Here is a 27,623-nt window from a genome sequence, read left to right as displayed (position 1 = left end):
TTCATTTTTTTCCAGCAAAATCCTACACAGCAGTCTTGCTTCCCTTCCATCACAAAGTAAAACCACAGATCTAGTCAGTCTGTGGAAGTGAAGCTTAACATGAGGAGACAACCAAGCAAACTCCATTGTTACAGATGAGAAAGAAGTTTCACAAACCACACAGTTCTGTCTTAAAAACAGATCAAGTGGAAAAGGCACTTCACCTTAAAAAATACTCTACCTCATAGCATTTCATTTTACCACTATATGTGTACGAAACTAAAGACAGAGTGTGTATCACAAGCCAGTGAATAAAATATGTGCAAATACTCTCTCCAGAGAATTTTAAATAAAAAAGCACCTACATGTTCTAAAGAAATGCACAGGACAATTTGATGCAAAAGGAAAGATTTATTAAAAATCATTATGGAGAAACCGAGAGATGAATTTCAAAACAATCTGCACAAAATGCAGGATGCTAGGCAATATAAGAACCATTCTGCATTGCTGGTGATTCAAAAGGATTTTTTTTTCAATTTAAATTCAAGTGAGGTATAGTGTCTGCACATAATATTTTATGACCTTTGCCTGGACCCACAAACAATGTTTTTTTTAAACAATTTAAAGTATAAGTGAGAAATAAAATCGAACAAAAAAACAAATACATGACAGATGAATCCAGAACTAGTCGGACAGTCAATTATAGTATCAAAATAAATTTTATTATGTCAAATACCTAAAAACATCCACTATCAAAAACAAGGAAATTGAGATGTCGTATTTATGAACATCTGTGGGACATTAGAAATAGGAATGACAATAATGTGCTGGCTAAACATTGTAAGGAGTTTGAAGATTTTTTTTTAAGTTTACAATTATTGATTTTCTGTACATGGATCCGAGAGGTGGTCCATGGCCTTTGCAACTGGAAAAACTGGAAGCCTTATGGCAGTTGAGAATTAATACTATGCAATGGCCTGGCTTAAATGACCATTTTTCCATTTCATGTCTTTTTGAAATTAAAAGCCTTTGAAAGGTAATGGGTTTCATCTATGTTGGTGGACACTTTAGTGGTTTTATTAGATGAATTGTTTATATAAATGTTGAATTTATTTGTTAATTTTTAATATTTTAACATTTAATCATTTAATATTTATGGAAGATTGATATTTATATACATTTATTTATTTATATATTTTTTAAGGTATTGCACTTGTGCTATGATGATATGTGTATCCAGCATTTCAGCTGTTTTAATGAGCTGCATTACATCATTGGTTGAATTTAATTAGGGGTGGGTTATTTAATGGTGCTTCTCTGGTCGCTTTCCACTTTGATAAAGTCTCTGAATAGTCAGAGATGAAAGCGCTCGTTTTGATAGTGAATGTTTTTAGGTATTTGACATAATAAAATTTATTTCAATACTATAATTGACTGTCCGACTGGTTCTAGATTCGGGGCATCTGTCCTGTATTACAGTATAATAACCTGGCAAACAACTCTAGTGTATTCCTGCAGTAAAACAGAGAAATTGACTTTACAATAAACTGGGGATAGAGTTATTTTTGTCCTTCATACCTCTTTATCACTGTATACCAATGTATGCGGACATAAGAGATATACAAGCATGTACATATTTTTATATATATGTATGTATATATATATATATATATATATATATATATATATATATATATGGATCTACTTCACTTACCCGAAAAACCACTTCACCAAGACAAATACATCGACAAACCAGAAGGCCGACATCCGGAACATTGAATTCCCACCCGAGGTAACTAACTGCTTGGCCATCCCGAAAAAACAAACAAAAAAACAAAAACAAAACTAAGCCCACCCAACCCATGTGGGGGGCTTCGCCCTCCACACCACCCCAACTAAATATACCAACTCTGAGATTGGACTACCACAAGGGTAAGGGGCAAAATTCAACAGGATAGCCAAGTGGTTACTTACCTCGGGTCGGAATGTCGGTGTTCCAGATGTCAGCCTTCTGGTTTGTCAGTGTATTCGTCTCAGTGAAGTGAATGTCGGCGATGTGGCTTTTTGGGTAAGTAATGTAGACCCATATATATATATATATATATATATATATATATATATATATATATATATAAAATATATAGATATATTTGTGTGCGTACCTATACATGTGTGTGTGTTTATACAGACACACATATATATGCACATATATAAGTGTATATGAACAGTAACATTTGTAGTATCACAAGTGTATCAAATATTTTGAAGAAGTATTGTTGAATAAACTTGTAATACATTTGATAAATCTCTCTCTCACCTTTAAGTATGCAGTGGCTGTGGCTCCCATGGACTGCTAGCAGACAGCATCTTTGCCCTCAGTATAAAAACATGCAGCATAGAATGGCAAAGGCAGAAAGTTAGTTCCTTAATGGATAGATATTGTGTTGCACTAAAAAGAAGACCCAAGGCATGGACTGAGGGAGGGCACACTTGGGTCAAGCTTATCTCAGGAGTACGACTGGAAGACCTTGACTTTAGGACTAAGAGTAAGGCATAGACTAAAGGTCTAGAAAATTCTGGAGTTGAGAGTGAGACCTAGACTGAAATGCTGCTGTGCTTGTCAATTTTTCCTTGAACTATGACTGACGCCTACAAGTTAGGCTTATAGCCTAGAATAAACACACAAATTCAAAGCTTATAATCTACCTGAACTGAAAGCTGGGCCAATGAAAGAGACCTGTCTATATCTTGAGAGGACTTTTAATATCTACTGAACACATTTTGGCCCAAGTTATAGTAAAGGTACTTCTTATTTCATGCTTCCACTTTAAAAGGACTGCTTACTTCATATCAATAAATGTGAGTTTCTGGGTATGTCATTCATTCATTCCTACAGTGTCTTTATAAATCTTGCAATGGTGGGGAATGTAGGCTGCATGGCCAAAAACTTGTCAACTACAGTTCCTCAATGATCAGGCATAAACATAATTTGAACTGTGAATTATTCATGAAACTATGCCTGTAGTGTTTCTGTTGTGGTAATAACCAAGGAGAAATAACTAACAAAGACACTGGAATTGGAGGTGGGGACTGATCAAAAACTGTTGTGACTACAAGAATAATTTATTATGATAGCCAACACACCCACTAATCCCAAGACTGAACCATCTCTGAAGAAGGTAGACAGCAAGGGTGATAGTGAACCTTTCTTAGTGGCTTTTCAACATTATGTCACCTCAGCAAATAGGAAATGACAGGGGTGAGCAAAAATCTTGGCATCCTAGCTGACAGGTGCAGTACTAAAGACATGTGGATATGGATGAAACTACAAGGATTATGATAAATTTAAGAATTAACTTATAGCCAATGTCTGGTATAACCCCTAAAGTAGAGGCAATTTATTTTATTCTATTTCATTTATCCTATGTTGACCAGGTTAAAGTCCCACTTGAGTGAAAGTGTCTTTGCAGGGGAGACCCGTGGTGGTATTTACATGAATAAGGAAAATTTAGACAAGACATCAGGGAATTTCCCCTATTCTTTTTGAAGTGTGTGAAAAATGTTGTTTTGCTGCTACACTTCCCGTTTCTGTTCCAGGTGCAAAGGTGGCTTGGAGAAGCTGGAATTTGGTATGAGCAAGTATGGAGGCTTGAGAGAGCAATGTTAAGTGTCTTTCAGTGCTGAATGCTGACTGTCACTCAGGAAAGATAATATTTGTTGTGCAGAAGGAGTCAGAAGTCAAATAGGCATGCGAGAGAGAGGATGGTGTATCAGAAGCATTGGGAAAGGTGGTTGAGCCTTTCAAAAAGCAGGAAAAAAGGCTGAAGGAGTTTTAGAAGATTCAAAGTAGTTATTTCAACGTAACCTCTGAGTCACAGGTTGATACACAGGACTTTGTTGTAACAACCCTCCAGCTGGGAGGGTTGCGGGAGGTTTATCTGAAGGAAATGATCAATGAGAAAGAACAAGAGAATGAAGTGGCAGCTTCATGGGGTGAAATTACGGAGAAGATACATGAAGAAGAGGTTGTGGAGGACAAGGCAAGAAAGAAATCTTATGCACATATGGTGAAAGAAGGAGACAAAAGAATCAAAGCAGTGAAGGACGTAAAGAAGAAATTCATTATAAGGTTAAGCAGTACGAAAGAGAAAGGATTTGAAAGGTACGAAGTATGGGACACTAAGTGCACCACTGGGTGTTTCACCCAAGGAGGTAACAACCTTTATTCTTATTAATATAGCAGTGGCATGGTTGAGGGGGCGGCACTTTGGGATTGTTACATTAAAAATTTGTACTGTTTTTGAAGGGCATTCTTCTTTAAGAACACGGTCCCGTATGTTGGGCACGCCCAGACATCCTGTTCTTCCTGTCTGCCCGCACTATTTGAAATTGCTTCTTCTTCCTGTCTGTCCACCCGTCCAATTGGTGAACATTCCCCCGTCGATTGATTCTTCACCAACATTTTTTCAAGTAAGAGAATTTAGTTTACTGCTGCTTCTTTGAATGTTCAATGCAATTTGCAATGCCTTTGCTTTTATGATGTAGTGTGTGTGTGCCTTTGCTTTGTTTATGATGCACTGTGTGCGCACGTGCTTTTGCTTTGTTTACGATGCACTGTGTGTGTGTGTGTGTGTGTGTGCGCGCGTGCATATGTATGCGTGCACCTTTGCTTTGTTTATGATGCACTGTGTGTGTGTGTGTGTGCCAAGTTGCTTTGATTACGATGCAGTGTGTGTGTGTATAAAATGCCCCAGTCAGGTATACCTGGTGGTTAGTGTACTCAAGCTCAAACCCTGTGTACCTTAAGTACAAGGAGCAAGAGCCTGAATTCTCTACCCATACCACCACGTGTTTATGATTCAAGGAGCTGAGTCCATAGCTCTCAACTGTCCAGATTTTTCACAGAATGTTTAGTTCATTCTTTTGGTCTGTTCCTCTTAAAATCTGTGGTTTTCTGGCAAATCACTGAGAAATGAATTCACTAAATAATGATAGTCATTTAAGTTTGTCTTCCCATCTTTCAGGAAATGCATGTAACACAATATATTTTATTCTAGCAACTTTCTAAGATTATACAAGTAATGCTTAAAATGTGTCCCTGGCTTTGGGCCTTTGTTCCCCACCCAATAAGTTTTGGCTTTTTCCAGATTTCTTGTGTTGCAAAGTTGAGAGAGATGAGTGTCAAGTGGATTTTACAAGGAGCTGAGAGTGTCAAGGGAAGAGTAGTTTAGTGCTGCTTATGCCAAATCTGTTTGCATTCTTAGTAGAACAACAGCTAGTATACTTGCTTTTGATGCAGAAGGCTCTGGGTTCTACTCCCACAATATGTAGATGGATTGCTGATACTGTACTGTGTTGTACTTTAAAGGGGGTGGATGCTGCAGTTCTGAGAATGTCCTCCTTTGGCGGACATACCAAGTAACTATAAACCTGTTATCAGTTTGCCATCCATTCCCTATTGCAATATTACTAGCTTATCATTTTTAATAGAACATAGGCAATTTATTCTTCAAGGGCAACAGGCACTTTATTTGTAGATGAAACAATGAAATATAATGTTGTTTGCTAGCAGCAACCTCTTCATTAGCTACAGATCTCTTTAATGTGGAATTATTTAGATGACCTTTATCTCTGCAGAGATTGTGCATATTTACTGATATTGGTGGATTGATCTCTCAAATGTGGAATTATTTAGAAGACTTTCACCTCTGCACAGATTGTGCATATTTACCGATATTGGTGGATTGTGATGACAGAAATTTGAGTACACTTTTATGATGCAAATGTTCTGATATGGGCAGTTTTGTCATTATTGGCTCATACATTTTGTTTCATTGTTTACTGAAAAAATATTCAAAATAATAAATTTAAAACATGCTTTAACAAGTGTGTTGTATTATACAGGGAATATAATTTAATACAATCAGGAAGGTGAATCAAAGGACACATGTATGATTGCATGGTCCTAAATATGTCTGCGAGGGGCTTATGATTTGAAAACAGCCCAAGGGTAAACTATCTGCCACTGGCCAGATGCATTTTCTTTGAATGTGGGTTTCAATGCTGTCTCAGTGAATGTTTCAAGGGCAGAGAAGTTTTAATGCTAAGTCTGTTTTCATTGTGAGCTGTACTGCTTTGTTTAGCAGATCAGTGTTTGTGCTATAAAATGTAAAATAAAAGTTTTAGATGAAATCCAAGTAATCATTGTAGAATTAAAGCGTAAAGCAGTATGCACATTACAGTGTTTATGGTAAATGGGGAGAAATAGCCAAGTAATGGTTCACTGGAATGGCTGCGAGAGGGAGGGCTGTGTATGGGGGGCCCCATTTGACCAAGATTTTGTGAGGGAGGGTGGCAAACTCAAAAACAGCTCCAGGCAGCACAAACTCTAGCCATGACACTGTAATAAAGAAACGTAATGTGATATATTCTTTGAAATAGGACAGTATGTGGACAACTTTTTAGAAAGGTATGAACAAAAAAGAACTGTAATCGTTGGAGTGAGTATGTAGTGCAGGCATTTCATAGAGAAACTAACAAGAAAATCTTGATACAATTTAGAATGGAAGTCAAATAAAGAGAAACTGAAAGAATATTTAAAGTCTATATGCAAAGATGTTTTGAATAGAACAAACATATATGATGACCGAGGTTTACGGCTGGGGGAATGTGGGATTATTTTGAAAATGGAAAATGAAAATGTTTTACATATTCTGATTGTGATTAATGTGAATGGCAACAGAGAATTTGTTAAATATAGAGGGCAGCAAAAAACATGCTTTTTTCCTGTGGAAAAAATAATCACGTGATTGTAATGAGTGAAGATGTTTTATTTGTGACAAAACAGGGCATGAAACAAGAAAATGTGACATGAAGTGTAAAAAATGTTGAAAAAAAAGAAGTTATGTCCTTACCATAATGTTCCATCTGAGTAGTTAAGACTTCATTATTCTGCAAATATGGGTATTCGGATCTGATTCGGATCCGAGCCGGCAAAAACTTTTCAAGCATCAGCTCTGAGCTCCAAGCTCCTCCCCTACCTATATTACATCCCTTCCTCCTATCTAGCCCCAGATCGAGTTTGCTGACACTAAATGGCAACATAACCACAATCCTAAACAGGAAAAAAACTGAAGAGTGAGGGGGATGGAGGGAGGGAAGGTGCAGAAGAATGAAGTCTAACTACTCAGATGGAATGTTATGGTAAGGACATAACTTCTTTATCTGAAATAGTTAACTTCATTCTTTCTTCACAAATGGGACAGAGTCTCCAGCTACTAGTATTCCTGGGAGGCCCTTATGGAAGGATATTCTGAGCACCGCAGAGCCAAAGGATGCTCTCCCACTAGAAATAAGATCCAAATTATAATGAGAGATGAATGTGTGCGAACTGGCCCAAGTCGCTGCCACACAAATATCGTCTAACAGAACTCTTGTCCAAAAAGCTGCAGGTGACCATTGCCCTAGTGGAATGAGCCTTCAATACACCAGGAGGAGATAAACCTCTTTCCTTATAAACTTGTGCAATACAAAGAATGATCCACCTTGCTAAGGACACTTTCGAAACTGCTTTGTCCAAAAATGGTTTTGAAAAAGAGACAACAACTGATCCGACTTCCGGAAGGGTTTAGTCCTTTGGAGGTAAAAACGAAGCTGTCTATGGACATCTAATAAATGAAGCTTACGTTCGCCTCTATTTTGGAAATTTGGGAAGAAGACTAGCAAATTTATAGATTGAATAATATTGGCTGCTGAGGCCACCTTGGGAAGAAAAGAAGGGTTTGTACGCAGCAAAACCCTATCCTTGTGGAAAACCAAATAGGGGGCAAGGAGGATAAGGCCTGCAACTCTGAAACTCTCTTAGCTGAAGTGATGGCAACCAAAAATGCTGTCTTCCACAACAAAAACTTCATCTGAACTGAGCCAGCTGGCTCGAAAGGGGGAGAGGTCAAGGCTTGAAGGACTAAAGTCAGATCCCAGGGGGGCACTGTTTCTTTAACTGGTGATCGCAATAAAAAAGTGCCCTTCAGGAAAGCTTTACACAATTTGGCAGAAGCCAGAGCAACTTTATTTTCACCTACATGAAAATTAGAGATGGCTGCCAGCTGAACTTTGATGGTGGAAGCACTTGCACCTGATAGAAAAAGATCGGCCAAAAATCCAGTATGACCGGAACGGGGGCTGTAAAAGGGTTCTGATTGCATTGAGAGGCCCAAACGCAAAAACGTCTCCACTTGCTATTGCAGAGTTTCTTAGTGGAGGCTTTAAGGGAAGCTACCAGAATGTTCTTAACAGGGGACGAAAGTCCGGGAGTCCTGATGATCATAGGAACTGGAGCAGCCACGCCGTCACCTTGAGACTGTCCAGGTTGGGCAGGGGCATGCCCGACGGGTGAGAAATTAGATCCGGACTGGGATCTAGAGTCCATGGAGGAGCCAACAGGTGAGACTATAGGAAGGGAAACCACACTTGGCGAGGCCAGAAGGGAGCTATGAGAATGACTTTGCACTGCAGCCGGTATGCTCTCTGAAGAAACTTCGGAATAATAGGTAATGGGGGATAAGCATACAGTAGCCCGGGAGGCCAGGCATGGACTAGAGTGTCCTTCGGGACATCCCCCAGAGGGGGGATCAGAGCGAAGAAGTTGCTGCACTTCGTGTTGGAAGGAGATGCGAAGAGATTGCAGCAAGGTTGACCCCAAACAACGAAGATTTTCACCGCCACTGATTGTTTCAGAGACCACTCATAAGGCAGAAGGATTGCCCTGCTGAGACTGTTCGCTAGAATGTTGGAGCATCCTGGGATATGCGTTGCTAAGAGAAACCAGCTGGTAGATATGGCCCACTCCCAAACCCTCCTGGCCTCGCGACAAAGGGGGTAGGATCGGGTCCCTCCCTGTTTGTTTATATACCAGACTACAGACATGTTGTCTGACTGAATGGCTACCATCCCGGAGGTAGGACAGGGTGGAAGGCTCTCAACGCTAAAAGTACTACCCTCATCTCCAGGACGTTGATGTGTAGCTTGGTCTCCCAGGAAGCCCCCCCCACCCGAGCTGGGAGGCGTCCGTGGTCACCATGGTCTGAGCTAGAGGGGCTAGAAAGCTGCGCCCGGCAAAAATGTCTGCTGATTGAAGCTACCTTGGTGAACACCCTGGAGGCTGTGGTGAGACCGAAGGGTAGGGCTCTGAATTGAAAGTGACTGGCCCCTATCCAGAAGCATAGAAACCTCCTGGAGCTCCTGTGGACCTTGATGTAATAGTAAGCGTCCTGGAAGTCTAATGAGCACATCCAGTCGCATTCTCTCAGAAACGGTAGAATGGACTCTAGAGTGACCATCCAGAATTTTTGTTTCTCTACCGACAGGTTGAGGATAGACAGGTCCAGAATGGGCCTGAGGTCCCCAGTCTTCTTTGGCACTAAAAAAAACTGGAGTAGATGCCTGATCCGGATTGATCTGGGGGGACCAGCTCAATGGCTCATTTTTGTAGCAGCTTCAAAACCTCTAATGCTGCATCCTCCCTGTGAGCGGGTGGAACGTCTGGAAGGCGTGCTGGAGTTATGGGACATGAAATGAAGGGGATAGAGTATCCTCTGGATATGATGTTTAACACCCAGCGGTCTGCAGTAATGGACTCCCACGCCGCTGGATGTAAGAAAAAATCTTCCCCCGACTGCCTCCAGAGTACAGCAGCTGGGCAACCCCTCAGGGTTGCTGTGCGGGTCTGTCGGAAAAAGGTTCCCTAGTCCCGAAGTTTCTGGGACACCCTCTGCCTCTGGGACGGCAACGGTCTTGTCGCCCTCTGCCTCTGGGGGACGGATATTCCTGAGTGTCACGAAAGGACTGTGATTTTCGGAACCACATCTTCTTTTGCCCCTTTTGGTTCCTGGAGTAAGACCTCTAGGGGTTAGAGAAGCGGATTTCGACAGCTGACAAAGTCTTTCCGTCCTTCTCACTTTGGGTTAGTGTGTCACGTACAGTCTTCCCAAAGAGGGATGATCCATCGAAAGGGGCATTGATGAAAGACGCCTTAAAGGGGTCCGCAAATTGACACAGCCTGATCCAGGCATGTCGCCTCAAGGCAACACCTGTACCAGCAGCTCTAGCGGCTCCCTCCGTAGCATGAGAGAGGAGATGCGTTGTGGTATTAGTCACTGATTTCAGTGTAGTCATCTTCACAGTAAAGGACTGCTTGTCCTGCTGTGACAGAGACTCCGGGGGTGACTCAGCTAGTTCCGATATAAGGTCTTGCTGCAGTCGGATGACATGTACCAAGTAATTCAGCGCATGGATAGAAAATGTCACTGACGAGTACATGCACTTCCCGAAATGATCCATCGACCTGGACTCCTTGTCTGGTGGATGAACCAAGGAACTCTCCTGTGCCAGTTCCTTCTTTGTGGCAGCTGCAACCACCAAAGCATCTACCGGGGCTCCCTTGGACCATGCTTGCCTGTCTGATGGCAGGGAAAGAATTTTGTCTGGCCTTTTGGGTATAGGCTCTATGGTGTCAGGATCCTTCCATGCCCTAGTGGTGATGAGGTCCACCAAAGGGTCAACTGGAGGGGAGACCCAGGAAGTAGATGGGCCCGCACCAAAGGCCTCCAGGAATACGGACTCATCAGCAGAGGGTTTGGGGGCTGACCAACCTCCTCTTTGGCGAAGGATCTCCATAACTTCTCCGAACGAGACGTCCTTGGTAGGTGATCTGGGGGAACCCTCTCCTTCATCCAAGTCCGTATCAGTGGTAATGGACTCAGGGGAGTCCAAGTGCCTCCTCTTCCACTTGCACTTATGAGGTTCCTCTCCAGTGGGACTCTGAAAAAAATTCGTAAGCCTCCGGGGGTTCCCTGAGGGGAACAACCTGGGGTTGCTTTGGCACGGGCTGTCCCTGAGACAGGGTAATGGGAGCAGATTCCAAAATCAGAGGGGTCTGGGTAGGATCCGAATAGGTGAGCTATGGCCTCAACCCCTGGGAAAGAACCCTTTCCACTGCCCCAAATGCCGATGGAGAGCACACCTCTGTAACTCATAAGGATGAGGCTCTCCCCAGATCTAAAGCAGGGATGGGAGCCGACAGCAGGGTAGTCTGGGCACTGAGGATGGGATCCGAAAGAGCAAGATCTCGACCCTCTGGTCCGACTCCCCGACTACGGCTCCGAGAGTCTCCTGGATCCCAGATCGGATTCGAGGAACTCAAGGTGATGGCCGACGTAGAGGAAACGAGAACCATTGGCGCCCACCCAACAGCTCCGAAAGGTCACGGACAGAGAACCCCGAAGCGTCGGGTCGGATCGGGGAAGGAGAAATAGGGTGGAACATAGTTGTAGAAGGACCCTCTCTCCCATGGAAGAGGGCCCTGATAAGACCCCCATCTGAATCTGGTTCTGGATGAACCTCATCAGCCTGTCCATATCAATTTCGAAGACACTCCGAGTCGACCTGGAGGAAACGACCGACTCGTGCCTGGGCTGGATCTGAGAGGAGTACCTCAGCTCCGGCGAGAAACGGGGAGAGCGGTGCCGAGGAGAATGAGACCTGAGTGCCTTTGAAGAGGGGCTGGAGAAAGACTCCCTGTCCGGTGATCTTTTTCTGGGCCTGTTCCTCTCTTTGTGGCCCTTCTCCTTCTCTCTTCTGTCCCTACCTCTCTGGGATGAATCCGATGAAGCAGGCCTGGTGGGAGGTTGAGTCCCTGCCTGCACAGTGTCACTGGCTGGGGAGGAAACCGAGGCAGACTCCAGGGCAGAAGCTGGTAGCAGACCCTTAGCCACAAGCTTTGCCCGACGATCCTTAAGTGCCCTAGGGTTAAAGCCTGAACAAATGTCGCAGGATGCAGACAGATGGGCGACCCCTAAACATAGAACACACAGTGTGTGGCCATCGGCTGGTGAGAGCTTATGACCACACTCTGTGCATTTTTTAAAAGGAACCTTTGGCTGTTCAGCCATAGTGGAGAACAGTAAAAGCCGTAACGGCCCACACGCATGCACGCACACACACACACTTAACAAGGGAATGGGCCTAGGCGGGAAACCAGACTACAAAAACAGTACTACACAAACACTAAATACATTTTTTTTTTTTTTTAAACTAACACGATGACCAAACACGAAGAAGGGGAGGAAAAAAGGGAAAGGTATTCACACCCAGCTACACTGATAAGACTAAAAAACCTTACCACCTTGCTTAGAGCTCAGAGACCACGATGCTGACTCAGAGCGATAAATGAGATCTGGGGCTAGATAGGAGGAAGTGATGTAATACAGGTAGGGGAGGAGCTTGGAGCAGATGCTTGAAAAGTTTTTGCCGGCTTGGATCCGAATCGGATCCGAATACCCATAAGTGCAGAAAGAATGAAGTCAACTACTTCAGATCTGGACATATATGGATGGATTGTGAAGAAAATGTAGAAGTTATAGGAAAAGAATGTACATAGAATTCAGTACATGAAACAGATAAAAACATAGAAAAGAAACAAGAAACACAGGTTAGTATACAGGAAAGAAATAAAGATAAAATAATGGAGGGAAAAGATGGGGATGCGAGCGAAAAGAAATATGTAAATTGGCAAGTAGTGAGGGAAAGGAAAATTCTATAGGAAAAAGTGTGAAAAGAGAAAAAGAAAGTTTAAAAGTATAATTGTGAAAGAGAACAAACAATGTAAAGGATGAGAGAGGGAATAATAATACTAATTACATTTTAAAGCCTGAAGATCTTTTCTTTAAATGTTAACAGTATGAAGAATATTAGAAGATTAAGTATTTTAGAATGGTGTGCTTTATTTTATATGCACACACATAACTGAAAATACTAGAGACTTGACAGAAGAAGAAAGGTGACAAACTGAAGTACTACTGGGTGGAAACATTATATAGAATATGGGAAAATATACATGCTCAGGAATAGGTGTATTATGTCAAGAAAACATTAAAACCTTAGATTTTACAATAGTAGTATTGGGAAGAATAATTGTATTAGATTTAAGACGGAAAATAAGAAGTTATGTACCTACCATAACGTTCCATGTTAGTTGTCTTCTCTCGCCTTCTTTCTTGCTTGATGGGTTCGGAGCCGATCCCTCGGCTCCGACTGCACTGCTAAGCTCGAGAGTCACTTTTACCAGCTCGAGGCAGCCCCATATCCCATGATGCAAGGCGGTAAGTACCCAGATCTCGTTTGATGACAAAGGGCAATAACACCAAGCATAAAATACTTCCCAAAGGAAGAAAGAAAAACTTACAGATGGAAGAAGGACCAGGTCTGAATGGTCTTCAGCATAACAGTTTCTTATAACAAGGTCTGTCCAGGCCAGGGGGAAGGAGGGAGGGTCAAGAAAGAAGGCGAGAAGACAACTAACATGGAGCGTTATGGTAGGTACATAACTTCTTAATGTTAAGTTGTCAATCTCGCCTTCATTCTTGCTTGATGGGACCGTCCTAGCACCTCTATCCTGGGTGGCTCAATGGAACAAACTCTTGAGGACTGTAGAGCCAAAACTGGCTCTGTCCCTGGAGGCCAAGTCCAATTTGTAATGGGAAACAAAAGTGTGAGGAGTGGCCCAAGTGGCGCTGCACAAATAGTGTCTAAAGGAAGTCTAGCTTGAAAAGCTGTAGAAGTAGCTAAGCTCCTAGTTGAATGTGCTTTAGGTTTTGAGCACAGCTGTTTTCCCCTGAGCAGATAAATTTCAGAGATGACCGAAGAAAGCCATCTAGACAAAGTCACTTTAGAAACAGGAAGGCCTTTTTATTATCCGCATAGGAAACAAAAAGTTGATCAGATTTTCTAAACTTTTTTGTTCTGTCCAAATAATATCTAAGTTGACGGTGGACATCAAGATAATGTAGCTTTTGTTCAGCTCTATCTGAATAGTTAGGAAAAATACAGGAGATCAATGGATTGATTCAAATTGTTCTTCGAAGCGACCTTGGGCAAAAAGGTTGGGTTAGTTCTCAAAGATACTCTGTCTTTGTGAAAAACCAAATAGGGGGGTCGAACCGAAGAGCATGAAGTTCAGACACCCTCCTGGCGATGTAATAGCCACTAGGAATAAAGTTTTCCAAGAAAGATATTTCAGGGAACAAGAAGCAGCTGGCTCGAAGGGGAAGAATCAAGGATGTCAGCACTAAATTTAGATCCCACTGAGGAGGAGGATTCCTGATTGGAGGTTTTAGTAGGAAAATTCCTTTCAAGAAGGCCCTGCAGAGCCTATGGGACATAATATTATGATCTGCTATCCCGACATGAAAATTGGAAATAGCAGCCAATTGAACTCTGACTGTGGAAGAAGAGGAGCCTGCATGAAAAATCTCTGCTAAGAAGTCCAGGACTGCCTGAACAGGGGCAGTAAAAGGATCGATATTCTTGGCCTTAGCCCAATAAGAGAAACGTTTCCATTTGCTTGTATAAATCCTCCTGGTAGAGGATTTTAGCGTTACTATGATGTCTCTAACTGGGTTAGAGATCAAAGGAAGCCTAGCTAAGGAAGGAAGTGGAGCAACCATGCTGTGAGGTTGAGAGAAGGGATTGACCGGTGCAGCTGACCCAATTGGTGTATCAGAAGATCTGGCACTGGGTCCAGATGCCACGGCTGCACCAAAAGGTGATGATGCAGGAATGGGAACCAAACCTGTCGAGGCCAGTAAGGGGCAATGAGAATCAATTTGGCTCTCAAAACGGTAGCTTTCTGGATAACCTGAGGGATCAGAGGAAATGGAGGGAAGGCATAAAGAAGTCCCTGGGGCCAATCCTGGGTCAGAGCGTCTCTGGGGGGATGGCCTGATAGAGGGAAGAGGCTGAAGAAGTCTGGACATTTGCTGTTTTGGGGAGTAGCAAAAAGATCGCAACATGGACGACCCCATTCCAGAAAAATCTCTTCCGCTATAGATTGCTTGAGAGACCACTCGTGAGGCATGAGAATAGCTCTGCTCAATCTGTCCGCTACAATGTTGGTTTTCCCAGGGATATGCGTTGCTACCAGAAACCGATGAGAGGAGATCGCCCATTGCCATAGTCTGCGCGCTTCTCGACACAAGGGGTAGGACTTCCTTCCGCACTGTTTGTTGATATAGCAAACTAGCGACATGTTCTCTGTGTGGACTGCAATTGTCCCTACGGAAGAAAGGCGTGGAGGGCTTGCAGCGTTAAAAGCACTGCTCTCATCGGCAGGACATTTATGTGCAGATGGTACTCGAGCGGCTGCCACGTCCCATGAACCATCCTGCCCTGATAATGACCCCCACCCGATCAGGGAGGCATCCGTGGTGACAGTGGCTATCGGGGATGGGGTACAAAGTACCTGCCTTGGTGAACCTGAGGAGATGTGATCCACCAAGCAAGATGCTCTTTGCATGTCTGTGTCACCAGAATCTGGTGACGCATTGGAAGTTGCTGGTATGACCATTGTGTGAACAGCATCCACTGAAGAAGGCATGTAGAATCGAGCCAGGGAAGAAGAGTAATGGCCGCAGCCATGAGACCTAATACCTTTAGAACCATTCTGGCCTGTACTTTCTTGTTGGCCAGAATGATCCTGACATGACTCTGAATGTCTGAAACTCTTTGATCTGTAAGGGTAGCTGACATCCGAACAGTGTTTAAGTTTAGCCTATGAAGGTAATAGACTGGCAGGGCGATAAGGATGACTTTTGAAGTTGACTGAGATGCCCAAATGAGAACAAAGGTTTATTGTGTAATCCCTGGCTTGTATAAGCTGATGCCTGGTGGTGGCTGACAGGAGCCAGTCGTCGAGATACGGAAACACCTGGAATCCTTGGCGTCTCAGGTGTGCCGTGACCACTGCCATGCATTTGGTGAACACTCTGGGGCTGTAGTGAGACCAAAGGGCAGGGCTCTGAACTGGAAATGACTGGACCCCAGCCGAAGCGGAGAAATCTCCTGGAGCGTCTGTGAATTTTGATGTGATAGTACGCATCCTGAAGATCTATTGAGCACATCCAGTTGTCCTTCTGTAAGAAGGGCAGAATTGACTGAAGAGTGACCATTCGAATCTTGTCTTCCTGACAGACTTGTTGAGTCTGCTGAGATCCAATATTGGTCTCCAGTCTCCCGTCTTTTGGGGACCAAAAGAACCTTGAGTAGATTCCGGCTCTGAATGGTCTATTGTAACTGGCTGAATGGCTCTTTTGCAGTAGTTTTGAGACTTCTAACTCTGCAATTTCCCTTAGACCGGTGGTACATCTGGAAGGGAATTTGAGGGAAGGACTTTCCTCGAAAGGAATTATGTAACCCTTGGATATGATCGACTGTACCCATCTGTCTTGAGTGAGGGAATGCCAGGCTTCTGGGTACAGTGATAATCTTCCCCCGACTGCCTCCAAGAAGGGACAGCCGGGCAACATCTCAGGGATGCTGAAAGGGCTTGTCAGAGAGAGGCTCTCTGTTTCCCTGGTTTTTCGGACCCCCTCTGCCTCTAGAGCGGCGTCTGTTGTTGTTACCCCCTCTGCCTCTAGGGGTAAACTGACCACGTGAATCCGGCGTGACTCCTTGGGATTTACGGAACCACATTTTCCCACCTTTCTGTCCTTTGGGATAAGGTCTAGAAGGGGTGGAAAAACGGACTCCAACAGCAGAAAGAGTCTTGCCGTCCTGTTCGCACCTGGTCAAGGTTTCCTTCACCTGAGGGCCAAACAAAGCTGACCCATCAAAGGGAGAATTTGTGAAGGACGCCTTAAAGGGATCCACAAAATCACATAGCCGCATCCAGGCTTGGCGTCTAAGAGCCACACCTGTACCTGCGGCTCTACTCGCTCCATCCGCAGCATAAGATATTAGCCGCATGGAGGAGTTTGCAATGGAATTGAGGGTTCCTAGCTGCGAAGCAATTTTTTCTTGAGCCCCTGCAGCTGTAGGATCCTGAACTACTTCACCCAGCTCCTTAAGGATATCCCTCTGGAGTCTGGTGAAGTGACAAAGGTAATTCAGCGAGCATAGCAAAGGTCGCTGAGGAAAACATCCGCTTACCATACCTATCCATGGTCCTAGAGTCCTTATTAGGAGGATGGACGGGCACGGAAGGATCTGCAAGTTCCTTTTTGGTGGCCGCAGCCACCACCATGGCATCAGCGGGGACTCCCTTAGTGAGGAATTGCTTGTCACACGGGCAGTGATAAATTTTGAAGGCCTCCTAGGGACTGGCTCTACAGAGTCAGGAGCTGCCCACGCCTTCGTGCAATAACCTGCATAAGGGGTCGAAGGCAGAGACACCCAGGAGGTGGAGGGCCGAGATCCAAACGCCTCTAGGTATACAGACTCATCCCCAGAGGGATTGTTGGTGGGCCAGTTTCCGCTCTGTTTAAGGAGTTCTAGGATGTCTGAGAAGGAGACATCCTCAGAGAGGATCTAGGGATCCCTCTGACTCATCAAAGTCAGTATCCAGTGACAGACTCGGGAGTCTACATGCTTCCTCTTACAAGTCCTCTTCCTAGGAGGATCTCCCAAAACATCAGGAGAATCCTCGGAAGAGGGGGAAATTCCCAATGGGGAAACCTGAGGCGGAGGATCTCTGGGTCCTGTAGCAAGAGAAGTGGCAGAGATGTCAACAGGTACTATAGAGGGAGGAGCTACGGGAACAGACTGCTGACTGATACCAGTGGCCAGTACACTCTTCATCACCTCGAATGCTCCCCTCCCAGGCAGGTCCGAGAGAACCCGCTCAAGAGCTAGGAACTCCAGGGACCACCGAAGGGAAGTCTCGAGGCAGATGTCGGAGCCGAGCTCACCAAGGCCGAGGCTCCAAGGGAAGAGCGGGTTGGGACAAGGGTCCGATGCCACTCACCCCTCGGAGGAGACCATGGAAGCCCGACCACGAATCCCTCTAAGGAAGGTCTCAAGAGGAGATAAGAGTAGAGGCTGAAGGAACAGAAGGGGTATCCGTCCTCCAGCCGTAGCAGTAACCATTCGAAGACTCCAACTCCAAGCTCTGGGGTAGAGTTGAAGGAGGAACTGTAACGGGTGTGGACCAACAGTCGTCTGTTGAGACGGACTATGTAACATTTGGGCCAGTACCTGTGACTTAAGTAATCTACTGACCACTCTCTCTAGGTCATGATCTGACAGTCTGGATGACCTTGAAGATCGGCTCCGATGGCTCCGTTCGAAGAAGAGGTGAAGCCGAGCCGAAAGTATCGGCTCCAAGGAAGGAGACCTCGACCTCCTCCTGGAATGAGCCATCGGAACCGATACTATAGATCCTGTCGGAGCCGACTTCGGAGCCGACAGGAAGCCGATGTATCGGCTCCAGCCGAGCCGATACAGCCACCAAAGTAACGGTGTCGGAGCCGATCGAGCCGACACCGATGCCTGTGCCACATGGGTGTCGGAACCGATCGGAGCCGACACGAAGTGTCGATACAGATTCGGCACCGATAGCCATCGGTGCCGAAGGCTGTCAAGCCAGAATCGGCTCCAGCGGGCCGATCTCGACTCGAACGAGTCGGAGCCGAGGCCGCAGGCTTAGACACAGAAGCCTGGGCCTTGGAAGATTTAGCTGATTTAGATGGAGCCGACTTAGCCGGAGAGCCCTCCGGCTTAAGAAGGCCCCTAAGGATCAGCTTGTTGCGTCTTTCCTGCAGGACTCTCTGGCTGAAGGAATGACAAATAGCACAGGAGTCCTGCAGGTGAAGAGGCCCCAGGCAATACAGGCAAGAAGTGTGACCGTCTGTCAGAGACATCTTCTGACAGCACGAGTCACACTTCTTAAAACCTGAGACCCTCTCCTTTGACATGGTGCTTTACAAAAACACACACACACACCAGTCAAAAAATTAACTTAAATAAAAATACCAAAAGGTATCTCTATAAACAAACACACACACCCTAACAGGGAGGGGATGGGATGGGTAAAGTTTGACTAAAAAAAATTAGAAGAGGCAGGGATTTTCTGTCACAAAATGTAAATAATTAACTAATAACTAACAATTAAGGGTTTTTAAACAAAAAGGGGCTTAAATATCCAAAAAGTGAATCACTTACCAGGAGCTGGTAAAAGGAGGACCTCATAAGCGAAGCGGCAAACGAGATCTGGGTACTTACCGCCTTGCATCATGGGATATGGGGCTGCCTCGAGCTGGTAAAAGTGACTCTCGAGCTTAGCAAGTGCCGAGTCGGAGCCGAGGGATCGGCTCCGAACCCATCAAGCAAGAATGAAGGCGAGATTGACAACTTAACATCAAATGTTTACCAAATTATTGCAATATATGCATATGTTACAAAGAAAGAAAGAGAGAGAACTGTTGCTCTTCTTATCTGCATTAAGAAGACACTGACGCTTGGGTGTTCGTTTAAGTAGTTTATTGTATTCAAATACATCAGGATGGATGGCAGGAACATTAAACTTAAACGGACTATCTAACTGACTACATACTTGCATGCACACACTCTTGCTATTCACTAAAAATGGCACTCTTGCTTGCACGTGCTCAGTACTTATATGCATGTACTGACTCACTGGAAAGCTTCTTAAAGGTATATCACAGACAATGATCTACACCCCCCCCCCTTTACTGAGCTATTTCATATAAACAATAACATTTTAATAGGCATGAAAATATACAGACACTAATAAAGAAAAACAACAGTCATGTCCAGGTTGCCATGTATCTGGACGTAGGTTTTGAGATGCGACCTGATCTAGTGACATAATAATTAGGACTGGATTTAGCAACAGGGACAGTCACTGGAGAATGTTCTGCTTGAGGAGTTTCAGGGATTTTCTCAGGAAAGGGGATTGCTGATGGAATGTCCTCTGGAACAGGAACACTGGACAAGTCAGTCTGAGAATTAGAACTAGTTCCTTGTCACAGCCAAGATGCTGTAACACACTGGTTTAGACACTGATAACAAATGCTTCCGATTTCATCTGACTCCACTTCTTGTGATTTCACAATGTGCGATCTCAGCTCTTGACACAAACTTTTCACAAATCTGATGCAATCAAAACCTTTTGACATCTGCATCTTTACCATCTCCTTTCTTGTAAAGAACGAAGCGGTTTGCTGGTTTTATCATAGTAAGACTTCTGGGACAAATGCTTTTTCAACAGTTGCTCTTTTACTGCTTTGTTTTTATCACATGGAACCAATAAATTACTGCTGATTGGTAGTGTTGTTCGGGTTTGTCTCGACATAAGTCGCTGGGCAGGTGAATCAAGATTTTTATCACAAAGACTGTTTCTGCGATTTAACAAGTTTAGAGAAGAAGAAAACCATCAGTACTGTCACTTTTGGATTTTTCTAACAGCTGTTTTACACTTTGAAATGCACGTTTAGCCAAGCTGTTTGAGGGTATTCAGGACTACTCATAATATGAACAAAGTCCCACTCTTCTGCAAATTGTCTGAACTGCTGACTTGTAAACTGTGCACCATTATCAGAAATAACTGTGTGGACTACCATGGACATAAAATGCCACCAACTTAGTAATGACAGTACTGGAAGTTAGGTTAGGAAGCAGGTCAATCTCAAACCAATTTGAATAAGAGTCTACTAACATCAAATAATGCTGACCATTCCACTCAAAGATATCTGTGGCTACAGTCGACCAAGGTAGTTCAGGAATCTGGCTTAACTGAAGTGGTTCTTTTTGTTGAAGCAGCTTTGTACTATTGCATACTGAACAAGATGAAAGTACTTTTTCATTATCTCTTGACAAAGAAGGCCAAAATACTAGACCTCTCGCCTTCTTTTGGTAGAATCAGTTGCTGAGTGGCCAGGATGCAAGATCTTAACATATTCTTGTTGCAAGGATTTTGGAACAATCACTTTAGGACCTTTCATGATGATACCATTGTCTGACAAAATCTCATCCCTCTGTATGGAAAATATGGTTGCACTTCTACTGATAAACAAGACTGCTTGGAAGGTCATCCTCAACTGATAAACAGGTTTAGCTTCTGGAGAATTGGATCTAAAGCTGTGTGAATTCTGAGCTCATCAAGACATGTGGAAGAAAAATTTCTCACTTACATGACCTCAAAATCAAGTTGCTCATTGTTATGCTGTTCAGTGTTTTTCTAGGCGATCTGGATAAAGTATCAGCAAAATAAAGAAGTTTGCCTTTTGTGTAGACAAGACTAAAATTGTACTTCTGCAATGTGAGCATCATGCACTGCAGTCTAGCTGGAGCTGTATGCACAGGCTTTCTCAAAATAGTAAAAAGAGGGTAGTGGTCAGTTTCAATCTGGATAGGTCGACCATAAATATAATCATGAAACTTTGAACATGCAAACACAACTGCCAAAAGCTCTCTCTCAATGTGGGCATATTGCATCTTGGTTTGGATAAGAGTTCTCAATGCATAGCCTACTGGTCTACCCTCTTGAAGAGTGACTGCACCTAGACCAAACATAGAAGCATCACAGGAAAGAGTAACTGGTTTATGAACTTCATAGTAGTTGAGGGGTGGTGGGTAGGCAAGTTTCTGTTTCTGGACATCAGATACTCTTTGGTGCTGTTCTGACCATGACCAAATTACATCTTTGCCTGTCAGCTCCCTGAGCGGTGCTGAAAGTTGGCCTAAATCTGGAATGAACTTGCCTAAATAGTTGACCATACCAAGAAAACACTGTAGGGCTTGGACATTGTCTGGAGCTGGCATCTCGAGAATTGTTGTTTGCTTAAAAGGATCTGGTCGTAAGCCTGAACTGGTAAACAGGTGACCAACATAAGTTACTTCTCGTAGCTTGAACTTGTACTTCTGAGAATTCAGCTTAAGATTCATTTGATGTGCTCTTTCCAGAACTTTCTCGAAGTTTCTGTCATGTTTGACTTCACCATTGCCTCCTACTAGAATATCATCTACTATAATAGCACACGGATAGCCAGAAAAAAGTTGCTCCAACGCATGATGAAAAACTTCACTGGCAGAATTTATTCCAAATGACATTCTCAGAAATCTGCATCTTCCAAATGGCCTATGGAATGGGGTTAACAATGAAGATGTCAAAATGAACTCTTTGCATCTAAGACAGGAAAAGCAGTGGTGTTTGGCATGAGGGCAGCAACCTCCTTGACTGTGCACATTGGATGATGAGGCCTTTTTAGTGTTTTGTTCAGATCTCTTGGATCAATACAAATTCTGGTATCATCTGAGCTTTTCTTTTGAGCTACCACCTTGGAGGACATTCATTCAGTAGGTTCTTTTGCTGGACAAATAACTCCTAGCTGCACCATTCTGTCTAGCTCAGCTTTGACTCTGTTCTGCACAGCTACTGGAACTTTATGTGCTGGTCTGACAACTAGTCTGACGTCTGGGTCTAACTTCATAGAGTACACAACTGGTAGTTTGTCTAGACTGTCTGAAAAAATATCAGCATATTCAGAAAAAACAGTTGGGGCAACATTTGAGCTATTGTCATGCAGGCTTACATGATGAACTTGTTTATTAAGTGAAAGCAGTCCCATTTTCAAACTGTCTCTGAGGCCTAATAGTGACTGCATGTGTCTCTTGACTAGGAAAAATTGCAAGTCATAGCTGTTTCCGGCAGAGTAACATGAAAACATTACTGAGCCCTAGGTTTGAATCTTTTCACCCCCATAAGCAACAAGCTTTACACACTGTCGAATCAAGTTGTTCTGCAGCTTTTACTCTAGCAAACATTTCTGTTGACATAACATTGCACTTTGAGCCAGCATCTACTTTGAGCTCTACAGGACTCCCATTAATCCAAACAGTACAAAATAACTCACTCTTTCCACACAAATTGTTTTAGAAAACAAGTTTTAGAAAACAATGAAGTGAATAGTGACTGTTGGTACTACTATGTTTTCTTGCACCTAGGGTGATTGCTTAAGAGAAGATCTTGCCATGAGAATTATATTCTGTGCTTGAGCGATAGCTCATACCTAGGTCTTAGTAATCCATTTCCTGTCGACCAATGTGTTGTAGCATGCCCTGATATTTGTTATGAGAGGCTATTAGGACACAAGTTTTTAGGAGTTGTCCGTATTCACAACAATTGAGCATTAAATCATACCTTATAGTAATATTATTTCATTTACTGTAGTGTAGCTTCTGTTTTGTTTTATCATGTTATGTCTATCATGAACAGCATTTAAGACAACTGTTATTTGATTTGACTGTAAATACAAGAACTGAGCATTAGCTTGTACCTTAGAAATATTACTGCATTCCCTGCTGCACTCTTGCATATAGCATCCCTAGGATGTACTGTTATGAAAGCTGTGTCTATGTACTGCACCTTACTTTGTCTTTTGGTTGGTCTTTCAGCTGCCCTAGTCTGTCTCTTTTCCCACTTATAAATGTCACTAACCATCTATTTATCATTGGACTATACATTAAATATATGCCCCTAGATGATTTACTACATATTGGGCTACCAACAGAAGTATCCCACTAGTGCCTATCAGTTTTCCAACTCCTAGTCTTTTCCTCCATCCATTTCCCTTCTATCTACTTGCCCTCTGCTTATAGTCTGCCACTCAGAACACTCGTCCCAGTTTGTTTATGATTTAACTTCAAGTTTTTGTTCCTTCTAAACCATTGCACATCATTGGGACACCATTTGCCGCCCCCCCCCCCCAATCAGGTCTATTTGTCTAAATTTCATGCCACCTGCCCCCTTAAGTTTTGTACTAGATATAACATCTCTCCACCACTGTATTATCCTGTATTTGGCAGTAGTAGCAGCAAATGGTCTAACTGATCAATGCTCTAGCACCTATGCACATTACATCAGTGGTCACTTGACCTTATAACTTTCCTGAGAGTATCCCTGCTTGTTTTGTTATTTTTGCCTAATTTTTGTTATTTTTAAGGGCTAACTACTCACCTTACACGGCTCACCTAGTCCATAGCTTGCAATTCTCCTTCTCGCTTAGAATCAAACACAGGTTCCACCCCGCTCTGTTCGCACTTGCACTCACTCCTCTACCCTACCCCCATTCCCACCCACTCCCTTTTTCATTACATTTATACCAAAAACTGCTTCTCCTACAATTCCACCTATGCATGTCTACATACTTAAAAGCCATTGTCCATATTGCATCTCAGCTGCTAATCAGCGGTGACATGCACCCAGATCCTGGACCAGCAGTCAAACCCATAACCCTCCCACTCCAACCCATATCTACTGTAAACTCCCAGAGGAGTACAGCAGACTTACGAATACTTAATATCACCATAAGAAGCAAAGAAAACAAAACAGAGGAACTGTATGCAACCTTGTCCCTGTACTCTCCTGATATAGTCCTACTCACAGAAACCTGGCTCAAGCCACATATTAATGACAATGAGTTACTTCCCCAAGGGTATAAGCTACTCGGGAAAGACAGGACAACCAAACTGAGTGGTGGTATCGCCATAGTATACACAAGCAACCTTACAATAGACATTATAAGCATAAATCCCCTTACATTTAAAAACTCTGAGACCCTATTCATCAAAGTAAAACTCAAACACAAAAGTAACTAAATATAATTGGCACACATATATTACCCCTGGCAACAACATTAATACACTAGAAGCTATACTTCACTGGTCGTCCCACACTCTCCCCCAAGAAACACTTATACTAGGAGGCTTTAACATTGACTGTTCCGCATGCATCTCCCCCCTCCCCACCACTCATATAAACCTACATGGCTTTACTCAACTAATCCAACCCCCTACCAGAATTGACTGGATTCTCACCAATAGTCATCTCAACCCAACAACTCTGGGACACTTCATGACAGTCTCAGTGACCACCAACCTACTTTCACTCTAAGGCACCACATTAAACCCACAAAAGCCTCCTCTCTACAACAAATATGCTATACAAAAAATGTCAAATCCCAGTACCTCATAACTGCTCTAAGTCACTGTAACTGGTCACCCCTCTTACACCTCCCCCTAGATAAAGCAGTGGACTACTTCAACTCTACTTTTCTAAACATACTCAACCAGCTTTCCCCTACTAGAACAAAGTCTAACTACTCCCCATGGCTTACCAAAACTACCCAGCAACTTCTAAAACAGAGAGATAAGGCATAGGAAACATGACAGCAAAACAAAAACAGTCAAAATCGGCTAATATTGACACCACCACTACAAACACTGCAACACAATTTAACAAATACTTTACCAACTCCATTTAAAATCTGATTAATACCACCTCTCCAACAACTCAAACAAACCCCCAAGCACCAACCTTTGACCAAAACGGTTACTCCCTACAACCAGTCACAACCAATACGATATATAAATATCTGACAAAACTAAAGCTCACTGCAGTAGCAGCCGATAGTCTCCCAGGTGAATTTATCAGGACTACAGCCAAAGCAATCTGTTATCCCATATCTATACTAATAAACAGGTCAATAGCTGAACAACATACATCACCCCTCTGGAAAAATCTCTCATATAATACCAATTCACAAAGGCGGCAAATCTACTGACTTAACTAACTACCATACAATTGCCATACTATCCCCCCTTTCAAAAATCCTTGAGAAATGCGTTCACTCCCAAATACTAAACTATTTACTAACGAATAATCTCCAAGGTGAAACACAATATGGGTTACGCCAAAACCATTGTACCACTACCGCCCTTATCAGTTTCCCCAATACTGCAAATCAACAGAAAAACAAAGGTAATGTAGTTTCTTCCATAGTCTTACACCTCTCCAAAGTCTTTGATACTTTTTCCCATTCCAAACTAATAACTGTACTATCAGATCTCAAACTTCATAGCTCCACACTATCATGGTTCAAAGATTATCCCTCAAACTGTCAACAAGCCGAAACATGGGAAAAGTACAGTTTTGTACCTACCATAAATGTAGATGTCCGATAGGAATGCATCTGCAGTCCTTACAAATGGGTTGTCCTGTCGTCAGGCAGCCCTTCGGTCGGCCGGATTCCAAAGTCTGGGTCTGGCCTCGGCTGGTGTCGCACTTCACCCGACGTCATTGCGGCAGTTATTCGAGTATAAAGGCATCAGCCGACACCATTTTCCTCAGTATTTCTTGCCCCAGATGCCAGGAGCCCTCTAAGAAGGCTAAATTTGGATAAATGCAAATGGTTCCAAATAGTAGAGAGCAAACAAAAAATAAGCATGTATGTACATATATACAAACAAATACACCATAATAGATTCCCCCAGCTAGCTACAAGATGGGCAAATACCCTAGGAGTACCACAGAGGGGAAGGAGGGTGGGTAATCCTGACTGCAGATGCATTCCTATCGGACATCTACATTTATGGTAGGTACAAAACTGTACTATGTCCTTCAAGGATGCATCTGCAGTCCTTACAAATGGGTAGAATACCATAGCCCAACTGGGGGAGGAGGAGAAATTAGTTTATGGTGTAGTTAAGATCCCTTGCAAAACAGCAGTGGCAAAACCTGCTCGGGATCTGGAGTATAAAGGTAAATTATAATGCTTGGCAAATGTATGCACGGAGCTCCAAGTAGCAGCCTCTAAAATGTCTTTGGTAGCCACTCCTCGTAAGAAAGCTGTGGTAATGGCTGTTGCCCTTGTAGAGTGAGGCTTGATGTTTTCTGGAGTTTTCTTCCCATGGTAGGAGTAACAAAATCTAATGCAATTTCCTATCCATTTAGAGATTGTCTGTTTCGAAATTGCTTTTCCTTCCATTCCTGTCGCATATGCTACCAGTAGCTGGTCAGTCTTTCTATTGCTCTTGGTACTGTCCAGGTAGTAACGTAATTGCCTATGTACATCCAAGGTATGCAACAGTCTTTCTCCCCTGTTCTGTGGGTTGGGGAAGAGTGTAGGTAGGTGGATAGCTTGATTTAAAGATACTCTGGAGACCACCTTTGGCATAAAAGTAGGATTAGTTCTCATGGATACTCTATCTTGATGGAAGATCAGGAAGGGTTGTACTGCCATTAATGCCTGTAGCTCAGATACCCTTCTTGCTGAAGTGATTGCAAGCAGGAAAGCAGTTTTCCATGATAAGTACTGTAATTCTGCTGTTGCTGCTGGCTCGAAAGGAGGGAGTGTCAACTTTTCTAACACGAAGTTCAAGTCCCATGCTGGCAATGGTGGCTTCCTAGGTGGTTTTACATTTTTAATTCCTCTCAGAAACTGTCTGAGCAGAGGATGTGAGAAGAGTGGAGGATCCAAGTTGTATTCTGCTGAGATAGCTGATGCATGAATCTTAGTGGAAGAATAGGACAGGCCGTTGTGGAAGAGCTCTGCCAAGTATTCCAGGATGTTAGCTATGTTTACCAGTGACACATTCTCTCCTTTTGCAGTACTCCAAATGAGATATCTTTTCCACTTTGCTGAATAATTGTTTCTTGTTGAGGGTCTGCGAGCCTCCAAGATAATGTCTTTAACCCTTTGGGATAAATTTGGGTTATTTGGTCTTATCCAATGTTCCAGGCAGTCAGCTGCAGTGTTTTCAGGTTTGGATGCAGGGTGTTGTAGTTGTTCTGTGTTAACAGTAAGGGAACTAGAGGTAGAGTCCATATTTGTTCCCGAGACATGCTCCTCAGTAATGGGTACCAATGCTGCCTTGGCCAGTCTGGAGCTAACAGGATGATCCTTGGACGATCCTCTCTGACTTTCAATAGCACCTTGTGCATCAAAGGAAGTGGTGGGAATGCATATGCTGTCAGGTTTTTCCAACTGAAAGATAGGGAGTCCACTTTCCAAGCA

At 43.3% G+C, this 27,623-nt stretch overlaps 1 protein-coding gene across 3 annotated transcripts in view; it reads right to left on the bottom strand.

The window, feature by feature from the left end:
- The window catches only part of RPAP1 (RNA polymerase II associated protein 1), a 2,926,740-nt gene that overhangs the window by 1,094,358 nt on the left and 1,804,759 nt on the right, over positions 1 to 27,623 (bottom strand). The window lies entirely within an intron of this gene.

The sequence above is a fragment of the Protopterus annectens genome, chromosome 6.part0, assembly GCF_019279795.1.
Source record: "Protopterus annectens isolate FY-2018-M chromosome 6.part0, PAN1.0, whole genome shotgun sequence".
Classification (NCBI taxonomy): domain Eukaryota; kingdom Metazoa; phylum Chordata; order Ceratodontiformes; family Protopteridae; genus Protopterus; species Protopterus annectens.
This window is presented reverse-complemented; position numbering and strand designations above follow the sequence as displayed.